We start from the raw sequence: 15,489 nt of genomic DNA, 5'->3' as shown, positions 1-15,489 counted from the left end.
TCTCTCCTACCTACCTACCTACCTACATAAGTGTGCAGACACACTTTTAAAATAGCCTGAGAATCCCTGTCCTCAATGTGGCAAGGAAGGTGTAGACTGTCAGGTTTTGTCCCGATTCTGCAATATGCTGATGGGATTTTCGAGGAGATCTTTACCATAGCAAACTCTTTGTGTTCATCACTGTGGAACTGTGGGGTTACTTACTGAAGCTGTACCTCTGCCATTACACTGTTGATTGAATCAATGACAAACACCAGTAAGAGTAAGACAGCCACACTGTCCTGGACCCTCCTTTCATAGGACTTTATGTCTCTGCCAGCTGAGAGCCTGGCATGTTTTCTGTGGACATGCAAGGAGAGCGGTCCTGTTAAGCGCTGTAAGGAGAACAGCCACTTAACTTTCAGTGAAAGATTACATGAGGTTGAAATTCTATAATCAGAACTTTATCTTGAAAATCTCTATAATAGCGTTCCACTTGAACTTGAGTTAGGAAATCAACCATTGCAGTACTCTGTGTGCTTCATTTTCCTAGACTAGTGTGATACTAGATTTTCTCTTCTATCAGTCAAACGAGATCCCTCCACTGGACTGGCGGGGGAGGCTTTCACTGAGTCTTCTAATGGACAGATGTATTCAGCCACTTTGCCCCTAACTCCAGAGTGAATACAGTAATTTGAAGGACTCGTATAATAAGTTTACTTCTCTTTAAGTCAAGTATCGACTGAGAATCCAATGTTCCAGTTTTGAATATGTGCTGGAGGAGTTAAAAAACATAAATGAATAGCTCCTGTACCCTGGTGGGTCCTACTGCTAAAGAAAAAATAGTATACAGAGAAACGTTTATATAAGTGTTCTGATAAGAAGTCCTTTTGAAGGTAAATACCAGTGAGGAAACAAAATGAAATGAAACAACAGAGAAGTTGCTGTAAGGGCTAGAACGTCAACCCCTTCCTGATGCATTTTTCATTGCCTCACAGTGTTCTAGGGCATAGAACTAACCCTGTGCCCTTTATTACTCTTGGCTGAGGGCAGCGCCGCTACTCAGGGAGGGGGAGCCTGACCACAGGCTTGCATGCAGCCCTGCAGCAGCCTTCATAGTGGCCCTGTCTACTTAAAAGATAAGTGGAATGGAGAGGCTGGTGAGATTTGCAAATGATAACCACTGTATATAAAAATAGATAAAAAATAAATCTCTTCTGTCTAGCACAGGGAACTATATTCAGTATCTTGTAATAACCTTTAATGGAAAAGAATATGAACACAAATATATGCATATATATGCATGACTGGGACATTGTGCTGTACACCAGAAATTAACACATTGTAACTGACTATACTTTAATTAAAAAAAAAGAACTTGGGAATTTTGTTGATAACTGATCTCTCTGTTGCAAATGTTGACCACAGTTTTTTATGTCCAAACCTTTATCTAGATGATATTTTTATTGACTCTGTTCATTAAAGACAGATAAAGGAAGATAGCTGAATGTGAGGAGTGAATATTAATAAGAATAATATTTTAAAATTTTATTATTTTTAGTTTATCCCTCTGGGAATAAACGTGACTATATGTAAAATACATAGCCTTAATTTATTTAAAAAAATAAGATGTCAACTATGAATTCAAGAGCTATAGTTATACTACTTCTATCCACACAATTACATAGACTAACTTAATTCCATTTTTATTGTCATAAAATAAGTTTTCTGACTTTTAGGTAAAGAAAATATGCATTCATAGAAAATATGATCCTGAGACTTTGCTTAGGTACTCAATTTACACAACATTAGCAAGGCAAGTGGTACCTCTCAGGGAGGATTTTTGGCAGCTCAGGGCAGGGTGCACTGCAGCCTGCCTTGTATCCGTCTGCCCATCTTACTCACACTTGTTTGTTGTCATCTGAATGAAGGCAGGATGTGCTTTTCTACATTTATGAGTTCCAAGCATGACAGGACCAGTTTTAGAACTAAATCCTTTCTCTTTGCACTGAAAAGAAAAAGTAGTTTGTTGCTCCAGGAGAAAATGGTAGTTTTTCTGGGACTTTTAGTCCCTCAGGTTATCATACATACTCATATTTTACATTTATTTGGGTTAGTCATATGCAAGTTAATATTATAATCATCTATAATGTCTCTGGAGAATTAGGTACTCACTTCCTGATGATAACTGTAGGTAATTAGATATCTAGGTATTTAGATATTTTACTGTGATATTTAGCAGTCAAACTGGTAATTTTGTTCTCTCTGAAATGGAATTTCTTTTACAAATCTATACATAATGTGTACAAAAATACAAACTGTAATTTTGGACAGGTCACCTGATAGAAAATTCCAAGTCTTTCTTTTCTTTTGTGCAAAGGAGATAATATGATCTCTCTGATTTGCCAGTTTTGTTCTGAAGAGTTTATGTGAAAATACTTTGCAAAGTGCTGATTATTATAAGTTTATCATTGTATTTATGATTATTTTTGAAGTTGTCTTTACCATTATTATCAAAATGATGATAAATTTATACAGGAGAATGAAGAAGCAAAATAATACCAGTAATAACTTACTAATTTTGAGGTGGAAGCAGAATATCAAATGCAGAAATAGAGACAAGCAGTATAGACAAAAGGAAGTATAATCAGTATGCTAACTTCTGAGAAAATTATGTAAGTTAATACCTGGCACAGCATCATAGAAGGCAGTCAGGGGACCTGTATGACTCAGGGAGCCTTTCATGGTAAGCGCTGTGTAACAAGCACCTAAAGAACATATATCATGCGTTTACAAAATTCAAAATTAGAGTTGAAGTGTTATCTTGAATATTGAAGATAAATCTTACTATTATAGAAAAACATCACCACATTTAATGGAAATTGCCCAACTTTGCTTTACTCTTCCTGTCTTTTTATAGCTTGGGATGTTGATAACATTCAGCTAGTAGACAAGGGGTTTAGGTTTTTAACAAAGTAGTTGCCATGGAAGAGAAAAAATAGTGGTCATTTTCCTTTTCATGCCTTTCTCTCTCTTGTTACTGGGGGAGGAAAAAAGAAACCAAATACCAAAGTAGTAACCTGTTCTCAAAGAAGATACACTCTTGCATTTATTATAAGGAGGAAATGTGCAAAATAGGAGTACTTAGCATAAAACTCATTTAGTATGCAGATAGTGAGGTTTCCCAAGTAGTGAGAGATTCAGTGCTGCCTGCTTTTCAATGCTGGTACGGCTGAGGGTTCCTTGGCAGAGAACGGCAGTTCTTTTAGAAGATGATCTCTCTCTGAAAGGTCAAACAGACAGCGAAGTTGAAAGTTCCCTGAGGAAAATTTCAAGTGTTTGTAAGAAACTTTACAAGTCTCTGCCTCTTCTCCTTTTCCCAGCGGAAATAATCTTACAGATGCAGTGAGAGATAATATGAACCACCGACAGTTACTTGAAATTTACTTCATTCAGGCGACTGCACTTCTTTTACTGATGGAATGATATGAAGCATTTTATCTCTGCTGAATCCTGGTGTTCTTTGAGCTGAAGAAATTTGCCATTTTCTGCACTGAAGCAGAGGCAGGGTAAGGAGATAGTGGGGTGAACTTTGTCTTTCTGTAGAGCCATTTGTAATACACATGAAGAGACCCTGGGCATAATCTGTCCAGTTCAGAAATATTTGATTCAAGTTTCAGAAATCAAAAGTCACCTGAAGCATTTATTGTTAGATGAATTGCATCACTCAATGGTGATACGCAAAGGTATCTTCTCTTGAGGATATTAATGCTTATTCTCTTAGGGTAGTAATCACATCTTTTTAAAGAGTCAGAGCACAGAGATGGAGAAGAGGTGGGCGGAAGTGGTGGGAAGGGTTTTCTCTGTAGTCAGTATCACCATGGCATGATTGTTTGCAAAGCTTTACAGGCTTGGATCGATTTCATCTTAAGACACAGCTTCAAGAAATATGTTCTGTATATAAAATAGTAGAAGAGGATTACTGAGAAAGGCCAAAATGTTTAATTACACATGACATGCTTCTACAGTTATGTTTCAGAAGATTTTCTATCTTACCTGTCCTTTTAAAAAAATATTCATTTTTGGCTCCTTTCTCACTTTAATGAAGCAGAAGGAAATAGTACTTCTGAAGAACTTTAATCAGTGTTATGGAATTGGTAGATTTAATATTGGAAATAAGTCCTCTTTGAGCAGCATCCATTTATTCATTTAATTAGTAAGTACAGACTGCCTCCAAGCATTCTTGGAGTGCCCCTGTGTGCTGGCGAGACCTCCACATACTATCCTCATACAAAACTGAGATGAATTGGGGCTATACTCTCCATGGGAGAAGTAGAAATAAACCCAGCTTTCTTAATCTTGCCAGTCAGAAGGAAAAGGTAAAATAATAAAAGTACAGTGTCTCTCTGAGAATTCCTAATAGTAGGCCCCACTCATAGGGCATTGGGACTGCCATTCATGCTAACTGTATGGCTCTGAAAACTGCAACCCTAAAATTTAATATAAAGTGGTCTTGGGAAATTGGTGTCTGAAGTGTGTAACTGAAGTTAATGCAAAACCGTTCTGTAGGGAAAAAATATGAAATACACCACTCTAAGTTTTCTAACAGAAAAAGCTCCAAAGAACATGAATTTAAAAGCATAGAAAATAACACTAAATATAGAGATACATAATCTGCTATGAAAAGAGTTTAGAAAATATAGAGACAAGTTTGCACAGACTGTATATAGCAAAATTATATGCAGAATATAAAATAAATATCTTTAATCTCTTTAAACAAACCTAAAAACGATGGAGTTGAAAGTGTGGCAAAGGTGAAAATGACTATAAAAGTTGGCCAGTTATATTTGAAATAGAACTAAATTAGACTTACAGAAATGAAAAACATAATAATTGAAATTCTTTTTTAATAAATGGATTCGTTAAACTGAAAAACTGAAGAGTAGACATAATTAAAAAGACATTTGGGGTAGGGGCAATTTATCTAAAGAAACTGATTACAGAACAAAGAGAAAATGAGATGGAAAAATTAAAAGAGGAGTTAAGAATAAAGGATAAATAAGTTACAACATATGTCCAATTGAACTTTCTAAAAGGGAAAATTTAGAAAATGATGAAGAAACAACATTGGAGATAAAAGTAGCTGAACTACTTTCTAGAAATTTATGCACTTCCAGAAGAAGGAGAGTAATCATGTTGGGAAAGTCTGCATAAAGGAATAGTGAGCCAATAAAAAAACAAACACAGAGGAAAATAAAATTGAATGTATAATGTGTAAACTCATAACAAAAATATGCAATCTCTTTTAGGTTAGAAAAATCAAGTTATAAGCAAATCCCTGGAAAGCAATTGTACTGAAGTCTAAAGTAGATGATCATTGGTAAAGACTGAAATATCATTGTATTAGTTTGAAAAAGGATAAAAATATTGATTAACCTAACAGTTGAATAAAATACAAGATTTCAACTTTCTAGTCAACTAAACTAAAGCAGAAACCAAATAATCATAACTAAAAGGAAAGAAATAGAAATATATATCCCAAGCAGGGCAGTGAATGAAGTGAGGGTGAGGATGAGGAGAATCTCGGTAAGTACAAATGAGAGGTAAAAATACACCTAAGCAAAAGCAGAACAAATTAAAAGCTTAAGATGAGACGGTAGAATTAATCTAAACATATTGCTGATCTCAATCAAAATGAATGGACTCTGCACTTCAAAGGAAAGATTGCCAAATGAAATAATAAAGCAAAGTATTTACAGGGCACAAGTTCAAAATATAAAGATACAAAAATGTTGAAAGTAAAATAATGAAAAATATAAAGTAGCAAATACCTAATGAAGCAATTTCTTAAATTAGGCAAAATAGATTTAAGGAAAGGAAACTACCATTATTAGAGATTAAAAGGGTTATTACATATTGATAAAAATGTTAAATCTCCAGTATCATATATCAGTTCTGATCTTGTATCAACTAATGATAGTTTCAAATATGTAAAGCCAAAATTAAATAAAGATCAATTGACATTATCAACTGTCAAGGCAGGCTTTTAACTTCATATCCTAATAATTGATAGAACAAGCAGATAAAGTACATAGCGAATATCTAAAATATAAACTCAATCTAAGGATACATATAGAGCGCTGCCACCTAACAAATGGAGAATATGTATAATTTTCAAGAATATATAAAACATTATCCAAAATTTTTAGCACTTTAGGTTATAAAGCAGATTTCAACATATTTCAGAGTGTCAGTATTATGTCACTGTATTCTCAGAACATAACTTTAGTTTAAAGTCAATAACTACAAAACACAATATGTTTGGAAATATTTAAAAAGCATATTTAAAAAAACTCACGAGTCAAGGAAGTAATAGTGGGGATTAAAAAATACTCGGAAATGAATAATTAAAATATTACATGTCCACTTGGGTGATGCATTAAAGAAATTATTAGTGGGAAATGTGTAGCCATTAGAGTTATTATGAAGAATCAAATAGAGATATTAGGAAGGAAGAAAAAGGTGAAAATCATGTAAGCATTACATTTGAGAAATTAGGTTTAAAAAAATCCAAGATAATTAGAATTAAAGAGATAATAATGGTAGTAGCTCAAATTAATAAAATAATAAAATCAAAAAGGTCAATAGTTGGTTCTTTGAAGTTCCTAAGATAAGGTGTTAAAGATTCTACAAGCTAAAAGTGGCAAGGCCCTAACAAACAGCATTAGTAGGAGAAAGAGGGTCATAATTGCAGATACTACAGAGAATAAAAAGGTAACTAGAGAAATGAATGAATTCTTTAAAAAAACACATTTGCCAAAATTCACTGAAAGAGAAATAGAAAATCTGAATAGTCTTCCAACTGTTAGAAATAATTAAAGGGAAAGATACAGCTTTTAGAGCAATCGTCCTAAAAGAGAAATAGAAAATGCTTCATCATATTTTATGAGGCTTTTATAGTTTTGATCCCCAAACCTGACAGGAACATTTGGAGAAGAAAATATTACAGATCAGTCTTACTCACAAAGATAATTGTAAAAATCTTAAGCAGAATTTTAGAAAAAGAAATAAAGCAATGTGGGAAAAAATAATGCATCATAATCAAACTGAATTTATTTTATGTATGTAATCTGGCTCAGACTTTTAAAATCTGTTCACCATATTAAAATGTTAAAAAAGAAAGTAATATCATCTGTAGTTGCAGAAAACAATTTAGTAATGTTCAGTAATCATTTGTGACAAAGATTTTTAGCAAAGTAGAGTAGAAGGAAATTCCTTTCTTAATACGAATTCTCCACCAAAAACTTCAGCAAACCTCAGACCACAAGAAGTGATATAGTTGCATGGACAGTAGGGCAACCAATTGCACTACACCATTTTATGTGGGAGATTTCAGCAACCATGGATATAGTGTCATCGAGGGTCCTGGAACTAATCTGTGGATACTGAGAGACAACTGTATATACTACAGTCAGCCTTTCTTCTTGTTGGCATCCCTGCGTGGAAGAAACCTTGGTGGAAGTTTTTTTTTTTTTCCCTTCTCCGTTTGGTGTAGGATGGCTTGAAATGAGAGTGTTGGTAGCAATCTGGGGTTTAGGTTGCTCTCCCTGCTTGTACAGTCAATAAGAAGGGCTGGATCTGCCTAGAGGAGGTCAGTATTACATAGGATTCATAGGATGATGTGGTAGCAAAAGATTTAGGATGCCTCAGTTCTAATTCAGCCTCAGGTTAGAGATCTTCATGAAATCTGCACGTCTCAACTTCTATTTCTGGTTCTTCAAAATTCTTGCTGTTAATTAGATTTTATTTGCCGTCCTTTCCCCTGGGTGCAGCCAGAGCTGGCTGCCCACACTTTTCAAACTTCACCGGATAGCTAAGTTCCCAGGGCTCTGTTAAGATGCGGATGCTGATTAGTTAGATCGGGGGTGGGCCCTGAGTTTCCGTCTTTCTAACAAGCGTTGCCGGTGCTGCTGCTCTGCATTTTTAAGTAATGTATTTCAAATAGTAGGGTATTTTTTAAAAGGTTCTAAGAGTAATTCTTTCAATCAGTATACTTTATTGACTGAACTTAAAAAGAGATTCAATCAACCACAGACAACTTTTTCAGAAGTATTAGTTACATTTTCTTTAATTAGCTGCTTGTTATAGCCCAAATCACAGATACACTGAAATCAGTGAAGCGTTTTATCATTTAAAAAAAAAAGTCAAGCATGGAAGGAGATGTGGTGGAACAGAAAATCAACAAGTGAAATACTCTGGATTTGGTAATCATGAGACTTAGGTGCTAACTAATCTTAGGTCTCCAACTACTTGATTATGATTTAAATGATCTAAATCTTAGCTTCTTAATCTGAAAACCTAGGAGTTGAATGAGCTGCATGGTTTCTCTGGATTGCTACAGCTTTAAACTGACATGATTCTAACACTTTCAGAATTACAGTTTTGAGGTAACTCACATATGAGATTTCAGATCATTTATACATAAGCCAAGCAGTGAAGTGCAGACTTGAGTCCAGGCAATTACCTCAATCATTGAGAAACATAATGAGCATTTTCAGTTGGGTTATTAGTATTAGATGATCAAATTCAGTGGAAATAGATCAGTTCATCTTTTATCTTTCTAGTCCTTGCCGTATATTCTGTTAAACCAATGGTAAATGAAAGAAAAATTGCAATAGAAAAACATTCATGTATTGTGAACCTTTAGTAATGTCACCTCACACGCCTCATTATCCAGTTTCTACAACTGCCATAAAAAGCATAAAATCCAAAAGATGTTTATATTTTAAATTAAGCTGTTTGAACTTCTTGAAATAATGAGGTTAGAATATAATTTTCTTGATTTCTTTGATTCCTGAGACTTAGTCATTTAGAGAATTGAATAAGCATATATACTCATTAAATTAGGTGTGGATTTTAAAGTTTATTGTCGAAGGCTTTTCGAAAAATTTATGTATTATCATGTCTTGTTTGGGACTCTATAGAAAAACTCTATTTTTGTATTTTAAATATTTCACATTATAGGACAGGAGAGTGATAGAGGGAAAGATTAAATGACGCCGTTTTATGTTCAAAGTGTTTTGGAAGGAAGATTGATGTTCTTTCCAGTAAAAGTAAATTGGCCTAATAATTTTAGCATGGTGAAATTTATGAAATCTAAGAAACCTTTTAACTTACATGTCTGTATGTCTGTGTTAACAAAAGATTCTCCATAGCCTAAAATAGACATTCCTTTATATGCATTTATTATATGAAAGTCAAATGCTAAATTAAGAAGGAAAAAGATAAAGCAAATTGGGCACAAAGATAAAGCAGATGTTTCTGATACTGTAAAGACCTAGCAGAGCAAGTCAGGACTGTGATGGCAGAGATTGGTCATTGGAGTCACTGCCCTGTCCCTTCCGCATGATCTGTGCACCTCATATTTCTTTGTCCTAATTCAAACTCCCTTCTGGTTCCCACTGTGGTCTTCCTTTCCTTTTTCTTCTCAGCTACCGGACCCTACTAAATGGTATCTGCCCGATGTTCTCTGAACCTGTAGTATGTGGATCTCATCTAAGTATCTACAATTTGGTTACAAAATTGGACTCACCTGAAGCTTTAAAAAAAATGCTAGTGCCTAGGTCCTACCCCTCGAGATTCTGATTTAATTGGTCTGAGGTGTGGCCTGGGGACTGGGATTTTAAAAAGCTTTCCAGGTAACTAACATGTAATTGGTGAACTGCTGAAATGTACTGAGAAGTGGACCCGTCTCTTTGGAATCACCATCTACTTATTGCTCAAAATACCCTTCTAGGTGGCTATTATATACATTGTAGAAAAAAAGAAATGGAATATCAGAAAGGTTAAATGACTTATGTAGGGGCAGAAACTAATGTTCCCTTATCCCTTCTGAGTTCTTAGCTGAGACCTCTGTAATGAAAGATAGATGAACAAGAGAAATAGAGAGGTACACTAATTTGTACACCTCATTCATACATGAGAGAGAGGAAAGAAGAGAGACTCAGAGAGATGGTTTTCGAATTCAGGCTTCAATACCATCTTAATAGGGAAAGCTTGGGGAGAGGGGAATGCAAGTTCCTTGGGGGAGAGTCAATGATTTTTAGGAGAGATGAATGGGCTTTTAAAAGAATAGAAGGGAGGTGTGATAATTTATGACCGTTTGGGTGTGGTGTCTTCCAGGCTCCTCTCTTGTGATAAAAGGTCAGTCCTCCCTGGTTGATGAAACTCCCTGGGAGGGAATTTATGACAACTGAATGCCTTTTGAAGCATTTGTCTTTAGGCAGATAAAAGGAGTTCAGAGAAAGCCTCTCCCTGCATTTGCTGTTTTTGAAATGCCTACAGCTCAGAATAATCAGTATATGAAAGTGGCATATTCTGGAGTAGCGTGTCCTGGACTCCTACAGTTGTTACTTGCAGTAGCGTATTCTTCTCTTCTCCACTTGCCTATGGTTAATACCACTGGTATGTGATAGCCATAGGATTCTACCCTTGTTTTCCATGATTGCAGGCTGGGTCCTTCGCTTTACTTAGAAATAAGCCTAATTTTGTGCTGTGTGACCCAGACTCTTATCAAAGCTGTGGTCTCTTTTCGTATTGTATCACAATATTGTTAAATCAGTAGTTTTCATAAAAAGTTAAAGAAACGATATTTACTTATATATAAAACTAATACTCTGAATCTGTAATGATAGAATGATTTAAGTTATTTTCTCCCTTTCATTTAATGTGGTGTGACAGTGGTCCATTTGAATTTAAATTGGTATGTTATGTCTTTTAACCTGACTGGCAGTGCCAAGATAGCTATTTGATATTTGCTATATTCCATTTAGTAAAAAAGAATTCTAATCTTCCCCCATTTAGTATTAGATATGCATTGAAATGTATGCATGTATTTTCAGTACTGTGGGCTCTGTCATAAAACCCAGACCTTTACTATCAGTTAATTCACATAATTTTGTGGCAGGAGCAGAATGCCCCTCAAAACATTTCTGAGATTTCTGAAAATTGTATTTTTCTTTCAAAATATATTTATTTAAGATATTCCAATATTATATGGGATAATTACTTGAAATTACAGATTTCCTTCTCCTCATTCTCTATGCTAAAATTACTGGTTATATTTAAATCATCCATTTGTTGAGAAAGAAGAATCCTAAAAGATGAGCACTTGGCTGGTTTATTTTGTACAGCTGACAAAAAGTATAACCTAAGTAACAAAAAAAGATCGTTAAAATGTTCAATAGAAAGTGCATTGGATGGCGGGAGTGCACCTGGGTACCATCTTTTGGGAGTGATTTGTCATTATGTACCGAAGCCAGTGTGTGTTAATTAACTAACAAAATGAACCTAAGACCATGCAATTTGAAGTACATGGCTTGTAAAAGAATATTTATAGTGACATTATTTGTGAATTTAAAAAACTGGGGGGAAAACCCCATATGTCTGCCAGTAGTGGAAAGGATGAATTGTTATAATCATCCAAGGAATACTCTATAGCAATGAAGAAAAACTATTTCATGCAACAATCTGGATCAGTCTCACAGAGGTATAATGTTGACGTGAAAGAAATCAGACTCAAAAGATGGCATTTATGAAGTGAAGTCCAGGGGCAGGCAAAACTAATCTGTAATGGTGGTGGTCGTAGGTGTGTTTCCTTTGGAAGGTGATTGTTGACCAAGAGCACCAGGGAGCGTGGAAAATGCCTTATATTTTTATCTGGGAGGCAAAAAGGGAGGATACTTGTGTCAACCTGGAGCGGCACACCTGGTTTCTGCACTTGATACAAGTTGTAACTCCTTCGAGGTACATTAGGTATGTGTATGCACGTGTGCGTGTGTGCATCTACTTTTTTTAGTTTTGATCTGAAAGGACCAAAGCCTGATTGAGCAAGACCTTGGAACTCAGCAAATATTTGTATAAGCATAAAGAAAAATTAATTGTGACCTCAGAAGATTTAGAATTAGCACCTTAGATGACTGGGTCACTCACCTTGGTGCTTAGATAACTAATCTGTTTTCAAGGTTTGCCTGTCTTTGGGGGTGCAGTGGAATTAATTTTTTGTGTAAATTCTTCAAATAATTTTAAATTTCAGTCTTAACATAAAGGAAATTGAGCATACGATTCTTACAATAGACGGTTTTTTTCATGATAGCAGAGCCTAAAACTTAACATTGCCCTAATGAATTCTCCTCCACATTAAAAAATATATTTGTTTTCCTCCCAGTTACTTTGGGTAGATTACTTACCACCATGAATCTGAAGATTTCTGATAAAACCTCATGATCATCATTAGCATCCTGCACAACGATAACTATTTATCAATGATAAAGTGCTACTCTGAGCTGAGAAGTGTTTTCTGAAAGAATGTCTAGCTATCAAAGTGCAGATATTTCTTGATCAAGAGAATGCTTTTAGAATGTTATTGTAAGTTGTGTGGTCTCAGTGTCAGAATTCATTTCCTTGTTTTCTGTGAAATTTCTGTCGTAACAGGTTTGCTGTGTCACATTTGTAAGAGTCTCTGGAATTGAGGGGAAGCAAGGGTAGCACGGGGTGACAGAGGGGACAGAAGGGTCTGAGGAAATAACATGTATCACTATCACATAAGGATGAATTGCTGGCTTGAGAAACATTTTTTTTAAAGTAAAGATTTCATATAAATGGATAGGGGAAGATAAATGGGGAAAATCTGTTAGAGACCCTAATCTTGAACATAATCATGACTTACAAGTTTGAGCCAAGGTAAAAATTTTATTCTGCATGTGTATCACCAGTAGACAGCTCATGAAAGGAAATATAAGTATGTGTTATTAGATCCTATATCTTTACATAAACTATGAAAAATTTATTTGACAAACTGCAAATATAATGTCTCCTTTTGTATGTCCTATAAAAATCACTTACCCTACATAAATGATAACTATTTTCCTGGGTTTAAAAGGAAACCACTCAGTGATGGTGGAATTTTGCCCATTTGCATGACCAAAAGGTTGTATTGAATCTCCTGAGCAATCTTTATTTGAAAATATGATATATTATTAGAAAAAGAAGTAGCAATTTTTAAAAATCACTATCAGCGATCTATTGGACCAATAGATTGATCTCTTTATACAAATGGTATTATTTTTTAAAGATTTATTTTTAGTATTGCATCTAATGTTACGAATCTAATCCTGTTAGAATATCAAGCATTTCTATTTTATAAAATCTGAATCCTAAATTAATAATTTATTTATATTTTTTTCAATATTTCTAGAAATTGCTGGCCAAAAATGAGTGCTAAATATATTTTTATCTCTGACCAAGGAAATAATTCTTAGTGAAATTGAATTAATTTAAAATACAAGAGAGGGCATGTACCAATCATATAAAAACCAGTTGCAATTAAGGTGTCACTAGTTTAGACTGCCCTGCAAATGGTTAGGAGAAGACGTCACTGGAGGAGTTAACACAGGAAACATTAGGACTATTCACGTGTACAAATCACCCTGAGCTTTACAATCCTGGACACCTTCAGCTGCTGCTTCTCTCTTCTGCATTCCAGATACATGTTCCTACCTGCCTGCTGGTCATCCTCCAAGCCCTTCATACTCAGCATTTCCAAAACATACTTTGTAGTCTCTCCTCTGTCTGCCCAAGCTGGATCATTTATTAGTAATGAAGGCCAGGAAGCGAAGAGGTCGAAAGGTTAGGCTGCTTGAGCATCGTTGTCTCTTAGATTCCTCTCCTGTTCATTTTTGTGTCTGTTCCTCTCACATTGAGTTTTCCAGGGGACCCCTAAGTTGTCTCCCTGCCCTCAACCTCCTCTGCCCTCCAGTATTTCCTTTACACTGTTGTCCAGAATTATTGTTGTAAAATATAGATCTAACCATGATTGCTTGAAATTTTTTTTGTGGGTAAAAGGATAATGCAAGAATCCTACATAGTTTTGGCCTCAAACTGCCTGTTTTCATTTTTCTACCCTAGCCACTCTTTTCAAACCCAATTTTGTCTTTTTTTTCCCCCTCCTCATCCGTATTCTCCTCCACCTCTTCACTACTTTGTGCACTAGAGACCAAACTTTTTAATATACTGTGTCTTCTCATCTCTCCTCTTACATTTTTTTATATCTGTCTTTTCCTGAACAGTCTCTAGCTAATTGTGGACTTTCTTCAAGTTCGGCCTTGCCCTCTGCTTTTTTTTCCCCTCTAATAACTCCCTCAGAGAGAGTTCATTTGCTCTTGAAGCTTCAACTGCCACTTCTGTGCTTCCAGTGTTTGCTCAACCCAGAGCAGGCAGCCTGCAGCTGCTGACAGAACCTTTCTAAAACATAATTTTTGACAAGTTATTTTCCTCTTCAAGAACTTATAGTGTTTTTTTTTCTATTGCTTATGTGTATAAATGGATAAAGCTGGTCTAAATAAATACCTCTTTTATAACTGTAGCTTATATGGCGTTTCTACAAATGACTTCTCTGTTTGTGGGCCCTCTTTCAACCGTCCCCTCTTTATTTTTCCGTATCCAGATTACTCCAGCAGCAGTCTTACCCATACCACTGTTAATTTTCTTTTCTGTGACTTTTCTTACTGTTCTCTCTGCCTAGAACATCCTTCCCACTTGTCCATTACTCTGCAGGTACCATTTAACACAAGGCAGGTGGGATTCACTTACTCCATGGAACCTCCTTTGACCAATCCTACTTCGCTCCTGTCACTTAGTTTGGAATGACTTATCTTTTGCTTTTAAAACATGTTCTTGTATTTCTTTTTGTTCTTTAATTGTACCTCCCTAACTAGATTATATATCTGTTATGATCATGTAATTTGTGTCTTTTTTTTCCCCTTCTGGTACCTAATACACTAGAGATGGATACTTAGGTAATGCTTACTGGAAGAGTACATGAATGATAATTAACTCTTACTGAGTATTCACCGAAAGTCTGGTATTATATAAAGTATTCTACATGAATCATTTCGTATATTTTTCTTAAAGCTCCTCTGAAGTGGTACTGTTACGGCTTTCCTGTTGCAGGTGGGGAAACTAAGACACGAGAGGGTAAAATGGTTTGTAAGGTCATATGGCAGGTGAGCAGTGAAGCTGGGGTTTGGGGCCTTGTACACATAAAATCACTAACTCCATTTGGAAAATATGACTTCACAGGGCTACAGAAGATGCTGCCATTGATTACATCTTCTCAGGAAATGACTTGCTCAGGAAGCATGCCTTACAACCCTAAAAGTTGTGCCACCAACTTTGACACCACAAAATAATAAAGCAGAAGCACTGGGAAGGAATTGCTTTTGGCAGAAATGACTTATGTTTAGGCCTTGACTCATGGTTGAGGACTAACTTACTGACTAAGCTCTAAAATGTTTTTGATATCACCTAAGCAGTTTTAGTCGAGAGAGTTGTGGATAATTTGAACTATAGACTATAATTCACCCATTTGTCATAGTCCCAGATCTCAAGGAAGATTCTGTTTCATTCATAGAAGGTGGGAAATGAGAGTAAAATTATTGTTGTAACAATAAC

The 15,489-nt window shown here is 35.4% G+C and overlaps 1 protein-coding gene across 2 annotated transcripts in view; it reads left to right on the top strand.

Annotated features, from left to right (window-relative positions):
• EDIL3 (EGF like repeats and discoidin domains 3) overlaps positions 1 to 15,489 on the top strand; it is a 394,119-nt gene that overhangs the window by 56,121 nt on the left and 322,509 nt on the right. The gene's annotated exons all lie outside the window — the stretch shown is intronic.

Source organism: Camelus ferus, chromosome 3, assembly GCF_009834535.1.
Source record: "Camelus ferus isolate YT-003-E chromosome 3, BCGSAC_Cfer_1.0, whole genome shotgun sequence".
Lineage (NCBI taxonomy): Eukaryota > Metazoa > Chordata > Mammalia > Artiodactyla > Camelidae > Camelus > Camelus ferus.
The sequence above is the reverse complement of the archived record's forward strand: the minus strand, read 5'-3'. Positions and strand labels throughout refer to the sequence as shown.